Source organism: Octopus sinensis, linkage group LG25 (assembly GCF_006345805.1).
Source record: "Octopus sinensis linkage group LG25, ASM634580v1, whole genome shotgun sequence".
Lineage (NCBI taxonomy): Eukaryota > Metazoa > Mollusca > Cephalopoda > Octopoda > Octopodidae > Octopus > Octopus sinensis.
In genome coordinates this window covers 221444-235717 of record NC_043021.1, presented here as the reverse complement: position 1 = coordinate 235717, position 14274 = coordinate 221444, and the positions used below count along the sequence as shown (strand labels likewise).

General features: G+C 43.4%; 1 protein-coding gene across 1 annotated transcript in view; it reads left to right on the top strand.

Annotated features, from left to right (window-relative positions):
• LOC118767940 (cyclic nucleotide-gated olfactory channel-like) overlaps positions 1 to 14274 on the top strand; it is a 116581-nt gene that overhangs the window by 77089 nt on the left and 25218 nt on the right. The window contains 1 exon segment of the mRNA XM_036513420.1: positions 10761 to 11736. The gene's annotated coding sequence lies outside the window, so the exon portion shown is untranslated.

The window sequence follows — 14274 nt, the reverse complement described above, 5'->3', positions numbered from 1 at the left end:
ATAGTTCTTTTTAATATTCTCGCTGATATACTGTGACGCAATCCCTTCAACACTTGACACCGTGACACTTAGATTTACAACTCTTAGTGTCTAATAAAACATTTACGCTTCACTTTTTCTATTCAATATTCTTCCCTACGTTTGTCAAAATTGACCAATCTCTGAATGTACATGGCAGTTCTGTTTGGGGAAAAAGATAACGTTTGCTATATTCGCGTTGTTGCTGTTTTTACATACACACACATTATGCATGCACACACACACATTATACATGCACATACACACATTATACAGGCACACACACACATTATACATGCACATGCATACATGTACATGTTTATAACTTTAATTTAGCGAATAAATTGGGAAATTATCACTGAACACTTTCAGAGAAAAACTATTTTGTGCTTAAATGAATTATGTTATATACTCTAAAGTACATGAGTAGCCATGTTCCCCTTGCATACGTCTATCTATCTATCTATCTATCTATCTATCTATCTATCTATCTATCTATCTATCTATCTATCTATCTATCTATCTATATATCTATCTATCATATCTATCTATCTATCTATCTATCTATCTATCTATCTATCTATTATCTATCTATCTATCTATCTATCTATCTATCTATCTGGACGGACGGACGGACGCTAGTCAAATGGGCTCCACGTAAGTTGGTCATTTTGTACTTTGAAAATTATTTATTGTGAAATATTTTGTGTTTAAAAGTTGTGCAACAACATCCACTGTAACCTTTGATAAATATCTCCACAAAATTTTGCCCCTTGTGGGCAAATTTTAAAGAAAAAATTCTCATAGCCTTCGTGGTTTCATTTAGCCATTTTATTTCCAAAATGGCCACTGGTCACCACGAGGCTGAGGTGCAAGTCAACCGTGACGGGAGGCAGAAAAACAGGATGCTCTGTTACCTTACGCTGAACCTGACAACTCCGCCACCATCAACATCGACAACAGCAACAAATACAAAACAAAGGTCGCAAGGCCAAGCACCGTCAACACCATCAGTGAGTCCACCACCACCACCAACACCGACAACAACACCATGGCAGAATCTGCTACTAAAACTGCTATCCCTACTAAAGACGTCGCCACCAATAACAATACCAACATCACCATCACCGCCACCAAAGACCGTGCCGTCAATGCTACTAATACTACTAACACCACCGCCGTCACCAAGAACGACAATAACAACAACAACAACAACAACAAAAAACAACGACGACGACGACAACAACAATTCCCTTCAACCACTGCTCACTCCATCACCAACAAGTGAAAAAATAACGACGACAAGCAAACGAAATGCCGAAATTTGCGCTAATGCAGGACTAAATTACGCAGGCAATTTTCCACCCCTTGCTAGTTGCATAATCAGCAACCACAAACCTACAACCCACACCCTGCCATCAACATCAACAGTAACAACAATAACAAAACAACAACAAACTTCGCCGAGGCGATAAAAGAAAAGGTAACAAAAGTTTCGTTTACTACACAACAGATTAAAGATTGCAGAAACCTTATTACAAATCAAAACGGAAAAATACTCTTACACATACCTCAGCACATACTGAATGAGGAGAAAAAAAAGACAATTGTATATAAAATCAAATAAAAAAACAAAAGTCCAGAAAAGGCAAGCACAGACAAAGTCGAAAAGTGCTTACGCCCCATCTGGGGATACAAGGATTGTGTGACTTGGGCGAACAAGTTCGCACACGTACAGGTGGTTTTTCAGAATGAAGAGTTGGCGAAGAAATTCTCAACGATAACCCTTCATTCTGATGAACTAACGTTGACACCGAGTTACCTCGGCCAGAAGGTGACGAAAGTCATTATCAGTGGTGTCCCCCAAGTGACTACAACACTGTGGATTACATCCGCCGTAACATCCGAAATGGAGGACATAAACATCCTAGATATCGGTGTTTCGGAAAACAAGGACTGGCTGGGAAAGAGAATAGAGTTCCTCTTCCACATAAGTCAAGAGGACATAAATAAAATCCCCACCCACGTACATCTTGAGGATGGCCGCAAGTTATACGTAGTAGTCGAGGGCAGAAGGCCACGATGCTATACATGTGGCAGTGAGGCACACCTCAAAAAGGAGTGCAAATCTGCCGCAAAATTACAACAACAACAACAGCCACAGGAAAAATCACAAAAGCCAGGATTATTGCCCACACCACAATATGGACAGCTAGTCAAGAAGCTGTATGCGGAAATGCAGGAAAAACAACAAAGAACAAACCAACCCAACCAAACAACACCAACACCAGCGCCAAGAACAGAATCATCACCACCAACAACAAATAAACCAATTCCAAAACACAAGAATAACAACAAGAAGAAGACAAGCACCAAGGATGTAGGAGAGACAATAACCACAACAAACCCCCCAGCAACACCCTCCCCGCGCACCACAACAATATCTACAACCGCACAAACACACCCAGACGCTTTACCCTTGCCCCCTGCTGATTCGTCAGACTTTTCATCTAACGATGAAAGTTCGACAGAATGGCAAATAGCCACAGGGGGTAAAAGAAAAAGATCAAGAAAAACCAAACAGAAATCGCAACCAAAGCAGGGAGATACCTGAACCCTGAAAACTCCATACACAACAAAACAAGCACCAACACCACAAAAACAATGCTATCAGCGATAGACACAAAAGACTCCAAACTAATGGAGTACATCACAGGATACACAAACATTGTGAAGATGACTTTAAAAATAGCAATCATCCACGCACTACACCACCCAAACACATCAAAATACTACACATCACACAAACACAACACCACAAACTCAAAGCCCTCTCCCAAATGCTGTAGGGGGTTTCCAGAAATATCTGTCCCAAAAACTATATAGAAACCTCCTCGAAGACACATCAAAGAACGAGGAAGCCAAAACTTTCGACACAAGTAAGTAACTCTCTGTACTTTCATTTGTGTGTTTTAAAGCACACACCCCAATAGAATCATGGTCAAGATTGGTTGTGTGAATGCGCGTGGCTTGGGGTCTCCTTGGAAACAAGGATACCTCCTAAATGACATCAAGTCACATGATTTGGGAATCATAGCCATAAGTGAGACCAGACTCCACGAGCCACGGGCCCTAAAGTCCATGTTTGGCGGACAGTTTAACATTTATTTCGCTCCCTGTCTGCCGAGGATGGGCGGTAGTGGCACCGCGGTACTTTTTCACAAGAGCCTGGATCTCGAAGTCAAGACGATATTCGTAGACCCGGAGGGTAGACTGATCGTTCTGGATGTTGACGGCAGCAATGGGTGCGCTTTTCGACTCGTATCAGTCTACGCACCGCCCTTAACAGGTCGGGCGGATTTCTTTCGACGTCTAGAAGTATTCTTGGAACGTCTCGTCCTTTACTCTTAGTGGGGGATTGGAATGCTACCTTGGACACGCATGTAGACTACGTGGGTAGAGACAGAAACAGAAGGGGATGCAAATGCCTCAGAGACCTGCTCAGACGATTCCAACTGTCTGACAGGTACCGACTCGACCACCCAAATGCACCAACGTGGACATGGAGCAACCGCAGTGGGTCGTCGAGATCGTATCTAGATAGGATACTGTGTAGGACAGTAGACAAGGATAACTTAGGATGTCCACATTCCACACAGTCAGCTACACGGATCACAAATTGGTGACGTGTACGCTAGACTTAGATAAGGCACATAGACAGGGTCCTGGGTACTGGAAACTGAACGCATCATTCCCGTCCAGACAAGTTTTCAGAGACCGGATTAGCACACTAGTAAAGAGGGCTTTGACGGGAGCCATCATCAACAACAAATGGTGGTTGCCCTCAAGAGAGCAGTAAAAGCAGAAGCGATTAGGTACAGCAAAGCACTAGCCATAGATAGAAATAGAGTAGAGGGTGAGCTAGTTAAGAAGCTAGAAGAGGCAATTAGAAGCGGCATCGCATCCGACGTTTTGGCGGCGAGGTTGGCCCTCGACCAACACTTCAACGCCAAACACGAAGGATGTGCTGTCAGAGCTAGGATGCGTGCTCTAAGGAACGAAGGTGTTGGAGCCGCGAGAGAGGCCGGGTGGCAGAGGCGCAACAGGGCAACAAAGCCACCATTCGGTCACTGGTAGATGAACAGGGGCGCGAATTGCTCGAGCCAAGTAAAATGTGTGAGGCCTTTCAGCAGCATTTTGCCCGACTGTTCGGGACGAGTGGAGGGCAAGAACGTAGGGTAGACTTCAGTGCCTACCTACATAGCCTGCCACGACTCTCGACAAGAAAGGCAGGGTGCTGCGAAGGTGCCATCACGGCGGCGGAAGTGCGGGAAGCGATGGCAGAATGCTCGAGGGACAAATCACCGGGTTTGGATGGTCTACCCTACGAATTTTACTATTGTATGCCAGACTTGTTTGGAGACGTCTTGGCAGCGGTATACTGCAACTGGCAGCAAAACGGGAGCATACCCGGTTTTGTGAGTCGAGGAGCTGTAACTCTGCTGAAGAAAGATCCAAACAAGGGAAACATTATAGATAACTTTAGGCCAATCACTCTGCTCAATGCAGACCTGAAAATTTTGACAAAGGTGTTAGCCAAGAGGTTGGCGCTTGTCATGATGGAGAAACTGGTCGACAACGCACAAACGTGCGCCGTGCCGGGCCGGAGCATCCATGACAACCTCCATCTGATGCGCTACATCATAGACAGGGTAGTTAACGAACCTGGCATGGGTGGGGCCCTGATCAACTTGGATCAATCGAAAGCCTTTGATAGGGTAGACCATCGATACTTGGAGGCAGTCCTGAGAGCGGCTGGTTTCGGTCCCGTCTTCCGCGGCTGGATAGCTGCCTTGTACAGAGGCATCCTTTCGGTAATTCGCGTAAATGGACATTGCACGTTCGGTCCGTCAGGGATGCCCCCTCTCGGCGCTTCTATACGTATTGACTCTTGAGCCACTACTGCGGAAGCTGGCGACTCTGAGGGGCATCCCGCGAGAATTAGGATGCGGGACGAGCGTGTCTGCATACGCGGACGACGTCACCGTCATAGTGTCAAGCCACGAGCACATCGAGCGGGTCGGCGAGACACTGAAAGACTACGAAGCGGTGACAGGAGCAAAAATCAACCGGGAAAAGTCAGTGGGCTTGCGGCTCGGCACCTGGAGAAGCAAACCCATGCCGTCCACCAGTACCTCCGTCGTGGGACGCTGGACAGACGGCCCGGTTGAGTTGCTCGGGGTCTGGTTCGGTCCGGACCTCCAAATGGAGAAGAACTGGAACGAGATAACGAGTAGGGTGGTCACTCTCGCCCAGCAATGGGCCGAGAGGAAACTGTCCCTAAAAGGTCGGGCGGAGGTGGTGAACGCGTACATCGCGTCCATCATCTACTACCGCCTGACCGTCGTACCTTGTCCCGACCCTACCATCACCAAACTAGAACGCATCCTCTTCCGCTTCTTGTGGAAAGGATGCGTCCCGATGGTCAGGCGATCCATTTGCTGTCAACACCCGTTAAAAGGAGGGCTGGGCATGCCGTGGTTGATGATGCGCAGACACGCGCTGAGACTGCGACATCTCCGGCTCTATGTAGACGACGGTGAACAGGTGTGGTCGCCGTTTGTGAGGCACGCATTCCCGCAACTCGTCTCCATGACCGAACTACAGTCGTGGATCAAAAAGAGGCCGAAGAAGGGCGAATGGCACCGCGAGTGTCGCGTTGCTCTCAAGCAACTCTGCCGTCCCGGGTCGACCTTGAGTGACTTCAACACAACCAAAGCATTCTATAGGGGATTAGTGGAGGGGAGGTACGACGACGAGCTCGGGGCAAACCTGGGCGTCGACGAGGAATACCTGACCCGCCTGTTTCAAACGACTTTCGGCCCGGGACCTATGGACAACTTCCAGAGATCCCTGGCCTGGCGGTGCTACCGAGAAGCGCTACCCGTTCGGGATAAGCTCTATAGGCATGGCTCGAGAAACACGGGGCCGACCTGCCCGAGATGCGGGCAGAGCGACGAAACCGCTCTGCACGCAATCGTGCAGTGTCCAGCAATTTCCCACCTGTGGGCTTATGTCGAACGACTGCTGTCACGTGTGGGACGTGTCGGTTTATCAGCCGAGTCTATCGTTAATATCGTCACGCCTCCTTCCTTCAAACGGGAAGGAAGAGCTATTTTTATCATACTTGTGGCTATGGCGAAAGAATGTATCTGGTGGACGCGTCTGAAAGGATTAGAGACAAACACTTTCCTCTCTGGTCAATCTCTCATCAACTTCTTCAAGTATCACTTGAAGAAAAAAGTGAGAGTAGAGAGGCAAGTTTTGTCTAGTGAATGTTTTAAAAAAAGATGGGTGAATGTAGCAAGAATGGCACGTATGAATGACGAAGCCACCTTGACTATGATTCTATGAACCGTAAAAATTAATACAGAGAGTTGCTTATTTGCAAAAAAAAAAAAAAAAAAGAAATATAACATGTGACTTCATTGACCGAGGTTACCGTGGTCTTTTCCGTAGGCTTTTCTTTCCACGGGTAAACCTCACCTGTCCCCCCCTTTACACTTCATATTGACATTTCTGTGATAACGATCCCTATTGATCAATTTTTTTTCCTCTCCCCCTTTTTTTTAACCCCCCCCTTTTTTTTTTGTCCTCTTTCTCTCCTTTTACGATCCCTTTTGATCGACCCCCCTTTTTTATTTTATTTTTATTTTATTTTATTTTTTTCTTATTTTTTTTTTTTTTTTATTTTTTATTTTATTTTTTTTAAACCTTCAAAAGAAAAGCTCTACCTTTAATTTGTTCTATCTGTGTGCAGCCCTGTGTGGCTAATAAAGAAACATATCTATCTACATGTAGTTATTCGTCGCCCCCCGTCATCCGTCCGTCCATCCTTCCGTCCATCCTTCCGTCCGTCCATCGTCCGTCCGTCCGTCCGTCCGTCCGTCTGTTTGTCTTCTGTGTGTCTATCTATCTATCTATCTATCTATCTATCTATCTATCTATCTATCTATCTATCTATCTACATGTCTGTTTATTCGTCCGCCCACCCGTCCATCCGTCCGTCCATCCTTCCGTCCATCCTTCCGTCCGTCCATCCGTCCGTCCGTCCGTCCGTCCGTCCGTCCGTCCGTCTGTTTGTCTGTCTGTGTGTCTATCTATCTATCTATCTATCTATCTATCTATCTATCTATCTATCTATCTATCTATCTATCTATCTATCTATCTATCTATCTTTCTATCTATCTATTACACAAATACGCGCACACATACATACATACACATGTATATAAGTATACACACACACACACGCACTTATATGATATACATACATATATATTTGATGACCCATCAAAAATGGCTGGGGCAAAAAGACATGATTTCTCTAAGACATAAAATGGTAAAATAGTCTGATTCCATACAATCAACGTTGACAGTTTAATTCTTTAAAACATTTCTTTAATGACTACAGTTTTCGAGAATCAATTCCTCAAACTTTTCCACGCACAAACACACACACACGCGCACATGCCCACACGCGCAATCGACCAGACTGAGGCGTGTTGTTACTCCCCACCAGTTACGATGCGTCTCCCTCAACTTTGGCTTGTCGGGCCGACAGGGCAACGTACCTCACACAACCGGACGCCAGGCGGCGCAGGGTCACACATTTATCAAGAAATGATAACAGGCTAGTTTGATGAACTCATGTTCGGAGCCTTTTTTAGTATGTAAGCAGGCTGAAGCAAAATCGCGACACACACACACACACACGCACGCACACACACACACATGCACACACACACACACACACTCTCTCTCTCTCTCTCTCTCTCTTGCTCCCACTCACACACACACACATATTCTCTCTCTCTCTCTCTCACACACCCACACTCACACGCACGTGTCTTATTTCTCCAGACTGTCTGACATACTAAGACATACCACGACAAGCTTTATCTCACACACACGTCAATGGCGGTCAACCTGAATATCTCATCAAATACACTCGCCCCAATATATTCTGAGTGCACCAATATTTGCAGAAACTTTATAAGAATCCTGTTTTCCCCCTTTTAATAGAAATCTATTAAACTACACAACTCTACCCACAATGGATCTCAATCTGGTTCATTTTTTTTAAAGACTTTGAGAAATGCGTTTTGAGGCAAAAGTCTAGGAAAATATTTAATCCGCAAAAATGTTGGTCGACCTTCATGTTTAAATCCGTATGATAAAGCTTTGTGTCTGGAGATTTTACTGAGTCGGACACTTCATGTGTATGTGTGGGTATGTGTGTATGTGTGTGTGAGTGTGTGTGTGTGTTTGTGTGTAAGTATATATGTGTATATATATATATATCTTTATGCTAAGACTTCATTTTTCCTTTTATTTATTTTGGTCTGCATCATATATGTGTCTGCGGTTTTTGTATGCATACATATAAGTACATACGTGTGCATATATGTGTGTGTTTGTGTAAATCTATGTCTATACATATTTATATATGCATACACACATATGTCTATATATGCATATATGTACACAGATATTGCATACATTCTTTTGTACACACATGCACACGCATATATATGTGTGTATATATGAATATATACATGCATACGCACAGACATATATAGATACACATGTATACATAAACACACGCACTTATGCATGTATATATGTGTGTATATATGTGTGTATATATGTGTGTATATATGTATATATATATATATATATTATATATATATATATATATATATATATATATATACATGCATGTATGTATGTATATACTTGAATATATGTGTGCAGACACATATATGCACACATCCATCCCCTCACACCGCAGAATATTGATGTTGGATAATTTGTTTATCCGACATAATTTATATTTTGCTAAACTTGTCGAATAACTAACATCCTATTTAACCTCTCTGCTTAACCTTTGATTCAAAACTAATTTATTTTTCTGAGCGATCTTATTTTTTTTATTTCTTCGTCGTCTGCCTGTCCTCGTGTCACGTCCATCGACCAAATCTCTTCAACTGTCAACGCTTCAACTCCTTCAGCAGCCTCTTTCCTTCACCCCTCGTTCAACTCCTTCAGCAGCCTCTTTCCTTCACTCGTTCGCTCACTCTCTCACACGCTCCCTATTACTTCCCACTCTTCACTCTTAATTCTCTACTACCTTTCTGTTCACTCGTTCGCTCATTCACCTACTCTTCACTCACTCTCTCACTCACTCACTCACTCACTCACTCACTCACTCACTCACTCACTCACTCACTCACTCACTCACTCACTCACTCATTCATTCACTCATTCACTCATTCACTCATTCACTCGCTTGATCATTCACTCTCACTCACTCACTCACTCTCCCACTCATTCTCTCACTCACTCATACACTCACTTGCTTGATCATTCACTCTCTCACACGCTTGATCATTCACCCTCACTCATTCACCCACTTGCTTGATCATTCATTTTCTCACTCTGTCACTCACTCTATCACTCACTCATTCATTCACTCATTCGCTTGATCATCCACTCTCTCACTCACTCACTCTCTCACTTACTCGCTCATTATATCTGCACGTTTCCTCACCTTCGATGACTCATTTGTTTTTTCTTTCTTTCTTTCTCTCTTTGCCTCCCCCTCACACATAAACACTCGAGTAGCCTACACGTGGTCGTTCATTGCGCTAAAATTCTCAACGAAAACCCCTCAAATCAAACGCTATCGTTTCAGAAAATAGACCCATTGGTGGCTGAGGTTTCGTATGTAATTATATGGACTGTCTATGAACAGTCGTGGGGCCAAACAACCACAGTACACAAATACACTCATGCACGTACGAATGTGAGGAGGGGTGTGTGTGGAGCGGGTGGAGGCCGGGTCGGAATGTTTAAAGCCGTAATAAAAAATAAGGCCGGAATCCAATCTCAATGGCCAGTTACCTTCGAAGAAAGGAGGTAGACTCACACAAAAATAAAGGAAAGAGAAAGCTACCAGGGTGGCGATTTGAACTCGTGACAATTTATACACTCTTGACTCTTTACCGATGTATCCAACCTCTGAGATTGTCAACTGTCATTGTTTATGAGAATCTTTACAGAGAGAGAAAGGGGAGGTAATTTGGGGGAATGTGACGACGACGACGATAATGATGATGACGATGACGATGATGACGACGATGATGACGATGACGATGACGATGACGATGATGATGATGATGATGATGATGATAATGAAAATAATGGTGACAATGAGAGTTGCGCTGCGGTTTGTAATGATGATGATAATGATGGTTGTTGACATTGGTTCTTTTGGTGAGAATTGACAATGTGTTCTCATTGGTTCAGTGGTAAAAGCTCGGTTCATTGGCTTCTGGTTGGTTCGTTGGTGGAGTAAATGTGTTCTGATTGGTTCTTTAACTGTCAGCAATACAAATACGTTTTGTACAGGTCGTTGTGTTTCTAGATATTAATATTTGATCTTGCCTGACTCTAAGTTCAACAACCCCTCGGGACCACATTTATAGTTAAAGGCTCTCCAGCCTTGACCATCTTGCCGTTTATACATACAGTGTGATTTGTGGGAATTTGACTGCTCTATCTTGTAGGTTAAGCGCTCGTGTTGTAATATGCATCTAAATTTATTTGCAACCATTCAATATTCAGCTTTTATTTATTGTTTTTTCATCTAATGTTTATTTATTTTCTTTTGTATCTAGCTTCCAGAAATGAGTAACAGACAAGAACAAGAAGAACAAGAAGAACAACAGAAATAACCGCAACAACAAAACTGGCGACAATAAGAGCAGTTTTATATACACAGGAAGAGTAAAAACAACAACAACAACTGCTCGAACACAAATATCAACGTCATTGGAAGTATGTAAGCCATCATCAACACCTTCAAAGTCACCACCACCACAACCAACAACAACAACAACAGTAACAAACAACGATAGACAACGGAAAAATAATAAAAAAGTACAACAAAACAAGAAGATCTACTGTAAGGAATAATAAAGAGTAACAACAAGAAATACAACAACAACCACTGCAACAGTAGCAATGACAATGTCACTGTAATACAAAGAAGATAAATGCTACTACAAATGGAAAGGAAACTGAATATCCTGTGACAAACTATACGGGTTAAAGCAAAGACTATTCAGCGTCAAGAGAACTTCAGTGACACAGAATACGTAAGACACACAAAATACACAGTCACAAGACATATTTACAGAATATACGGCAGCTGCACTTAATATTTACTCGGAGAATTCAGTGTAACACACACACACACACACAAAGTATCCAGACCCACACATACACATACACACGTACACATTCAGTCACACATATCCACAGGAATAAACATATTCTCACACATACACACACAAGCGAAAATACAATATCACGGGATATGTATCAATTGTACAAATTAACACAGAATAAACCGCATTAGTAAACTAGACCTGGCGCACTAGCGGTTGACATCGATGTAAGGTAGGGAACCATACAGTGTCACTCGCACACACACACAGACACACAGAGACACAGACACACACAGACACACACACGCACACACATCATTACATGACATGACACAGGATGTATAGCATCATACTTGAGTGTGTTACTGCAAGAGATCGAACAATCTAGAACAATGGAAATGTTTGATTATCGATTGAAGAGCAGGTAAGCATTTATTTAATTTCTTGGTATTTATGTGAGTAAGGTTCTCTGGGGTGTCGATGGGGGGATCGAATTGTTAGTTTACTGATGCGCGTGTGTATGGGGAGTGGGGGAGGAAAGGATGTTGGTCAGGTGGCTTATTCAAGTGGAGGCGTTGGACCGACGACTTAAACTGACAATCCGTTGGTTGCAACGACGAATGGTCAACTTGATCCGATCGCTGGAACAGCCTGCTCGTGAAATTAACGTGCAAGTGGCTGAGTACTCCGCAGACATGCGTAACCTTTAATGCTGTACTCAGAGACATTCAGCGTGACCACAGAGTGTGGCAAGGCTGTCTGTTTGAAATACAGGTGCAACTCATTTTTGCCAGGTGAGTGAACTGGAGCAATGTAAAATAAAGTGTCTTGCTCAAGGACACCGCGTCGCAGGGAATCGAACTCACGTCACTACGATCGTCAGCCGAATACCCTAACCACTAAACCACGCGCCTTACTAAGGTGCAGGACTGATTGGAGGGATGTCATTAAAGTGGTAGGATCAATTAAGGTGTGATTGATGTTATTTTGCTGATGTTTTAATTTCTTAACTAATCACTCACCTAATAAACAAGTGAACCGTTCAATTATCACGCATTCATTAACTCTCACACTCACTCCATCAGTCCTTCCAACTATCACTCAATCACACAATTATCACCCATTTAACCACTCATCAACATATACATTAATAAATCGCCACCCCACACCATCACTCAACTCTTACCTCACTCACTCATTAACCAAACTCTATATCATTACCTAAAACTCATTTTTCTCTCAGATATTTATTCTCACAAAAGCACACGCTCGTGCTACTCTTCTCCCGCTTTCGCTCATACTCTCACTCATGAAGCAACATTCTCAGATATTCACTGTATTTCCTTCAATCAAACACTCACTCAAAATGTCACTCACACATATGTACAACCGTTACATTGTATCTAACACGCGTTGCTCAAAACACTGTAATATGGGCCGTGTTGTGTGTACAGAGGACAGAGATCGAACCTGGTGAACAAACCCTCACAAGCGATTTGTTTATAATGATCAAATGTTTGTGCTCTACATCCACCCCTCCCTCAAATCGACGTTGGCTGAACAGGTCCACCGTGCACCACGCGTCAGATGTCGAAGTGATCGCAGAGCAAACGTGAACTGAAGTGTTTTGCTCAACAAACATAACGTACCATCAGATCTAGGAATTGAACTCATGATCTCGCGATTGTTAGTGCAACACCCTAACCATTCAGCAATTCAGCCTCATGCACAGTTCATAGTACACACTACACACTACACGATGTACTGTGTACACAATGCAGTGTACACAGTATATAGTACTCAACAGAGTACACACTACACAATATACAGTACACAGTACAAAATAACCTGAACACCGTGCACAATCCCGAGTACACAGCATAGAGTACACGCTACGCTATACACAGCGTTCGGTACGCAGTACTGTGTATCGCTAAAACATGACCCAGAAATCGATTGCTAACTGGATAATCAATAATCGGAAATATCGATCTAGTGACAGAGTGTTACCCAAGCCTGCTATTGTCACGCTCCATATATCCGTCACCGTGAAGAGGCGGTGGCAGGGAGGGGAGGAGTGGAGACTTTAGGAAAGACGCACATGAATGGGGGGGTGGAGGGAGGGGGTAGGTAGGAGTGAAGTGGAGTGGCTGGAAAGACGCAGGGAGGAGGGGGAGGAGGAGGAGGAAACCTTCAATAGAAAAATCGATCGATGCATTACATGGAAACAGCCATTCACCAGCATGTGTTGTGAATCCATTATATTGCTCCACGGCCAACATATGGTACTGCTCCTGCTACTACTACTACTGCTACTACTACTACTACTACTACTGCTACTACTACTACTACTACTACTACTACTACTACTACTACTACTACTACTACTACTACTACTACTCGCACCCCGACCACCACAAAGTATTTCATTTCACCAGTGGTGTATAGGGGAAGGACAGACATTTTGAAGAGAAGGTAATCAATCGATGAAATCGATCCTAAAATTTGACTGGTATTTGTTTGAACATCCCCAGAAGAATGCAAAACAGACATTTCCAGTGCGATTTTATCTGCTTTGTTATAACTGATCATAAATGCGGATATAACGAATTTAGACCCTGAAAGGGTAATTGTTATCTATTCCACGACACTTCAAAGATGGCCATCCAAACCAACTTTGAAGATAAGAAAAAAATTTTTGTTCGATAATTTCACAATTTTTGTTGAGAATACCAGGGGTAAAGCTGACATGTCTTTTACATATTTTATCCACCCAGGTACTTGACACACAGATTTGCCGGAACAAAATGCCTCGTGGTGTTTGTTCCAGCTCTTTATGTGCTACGTTCCGATGACCTTAAGTTTCAGATCTTGGGTTTTGTCTTTCTTTGCGAGTTGGGTGCATCGATAAATAAAGTAGTCGAGCCAGAGACAGCGATCGAACTGATGACGATGACAGGGG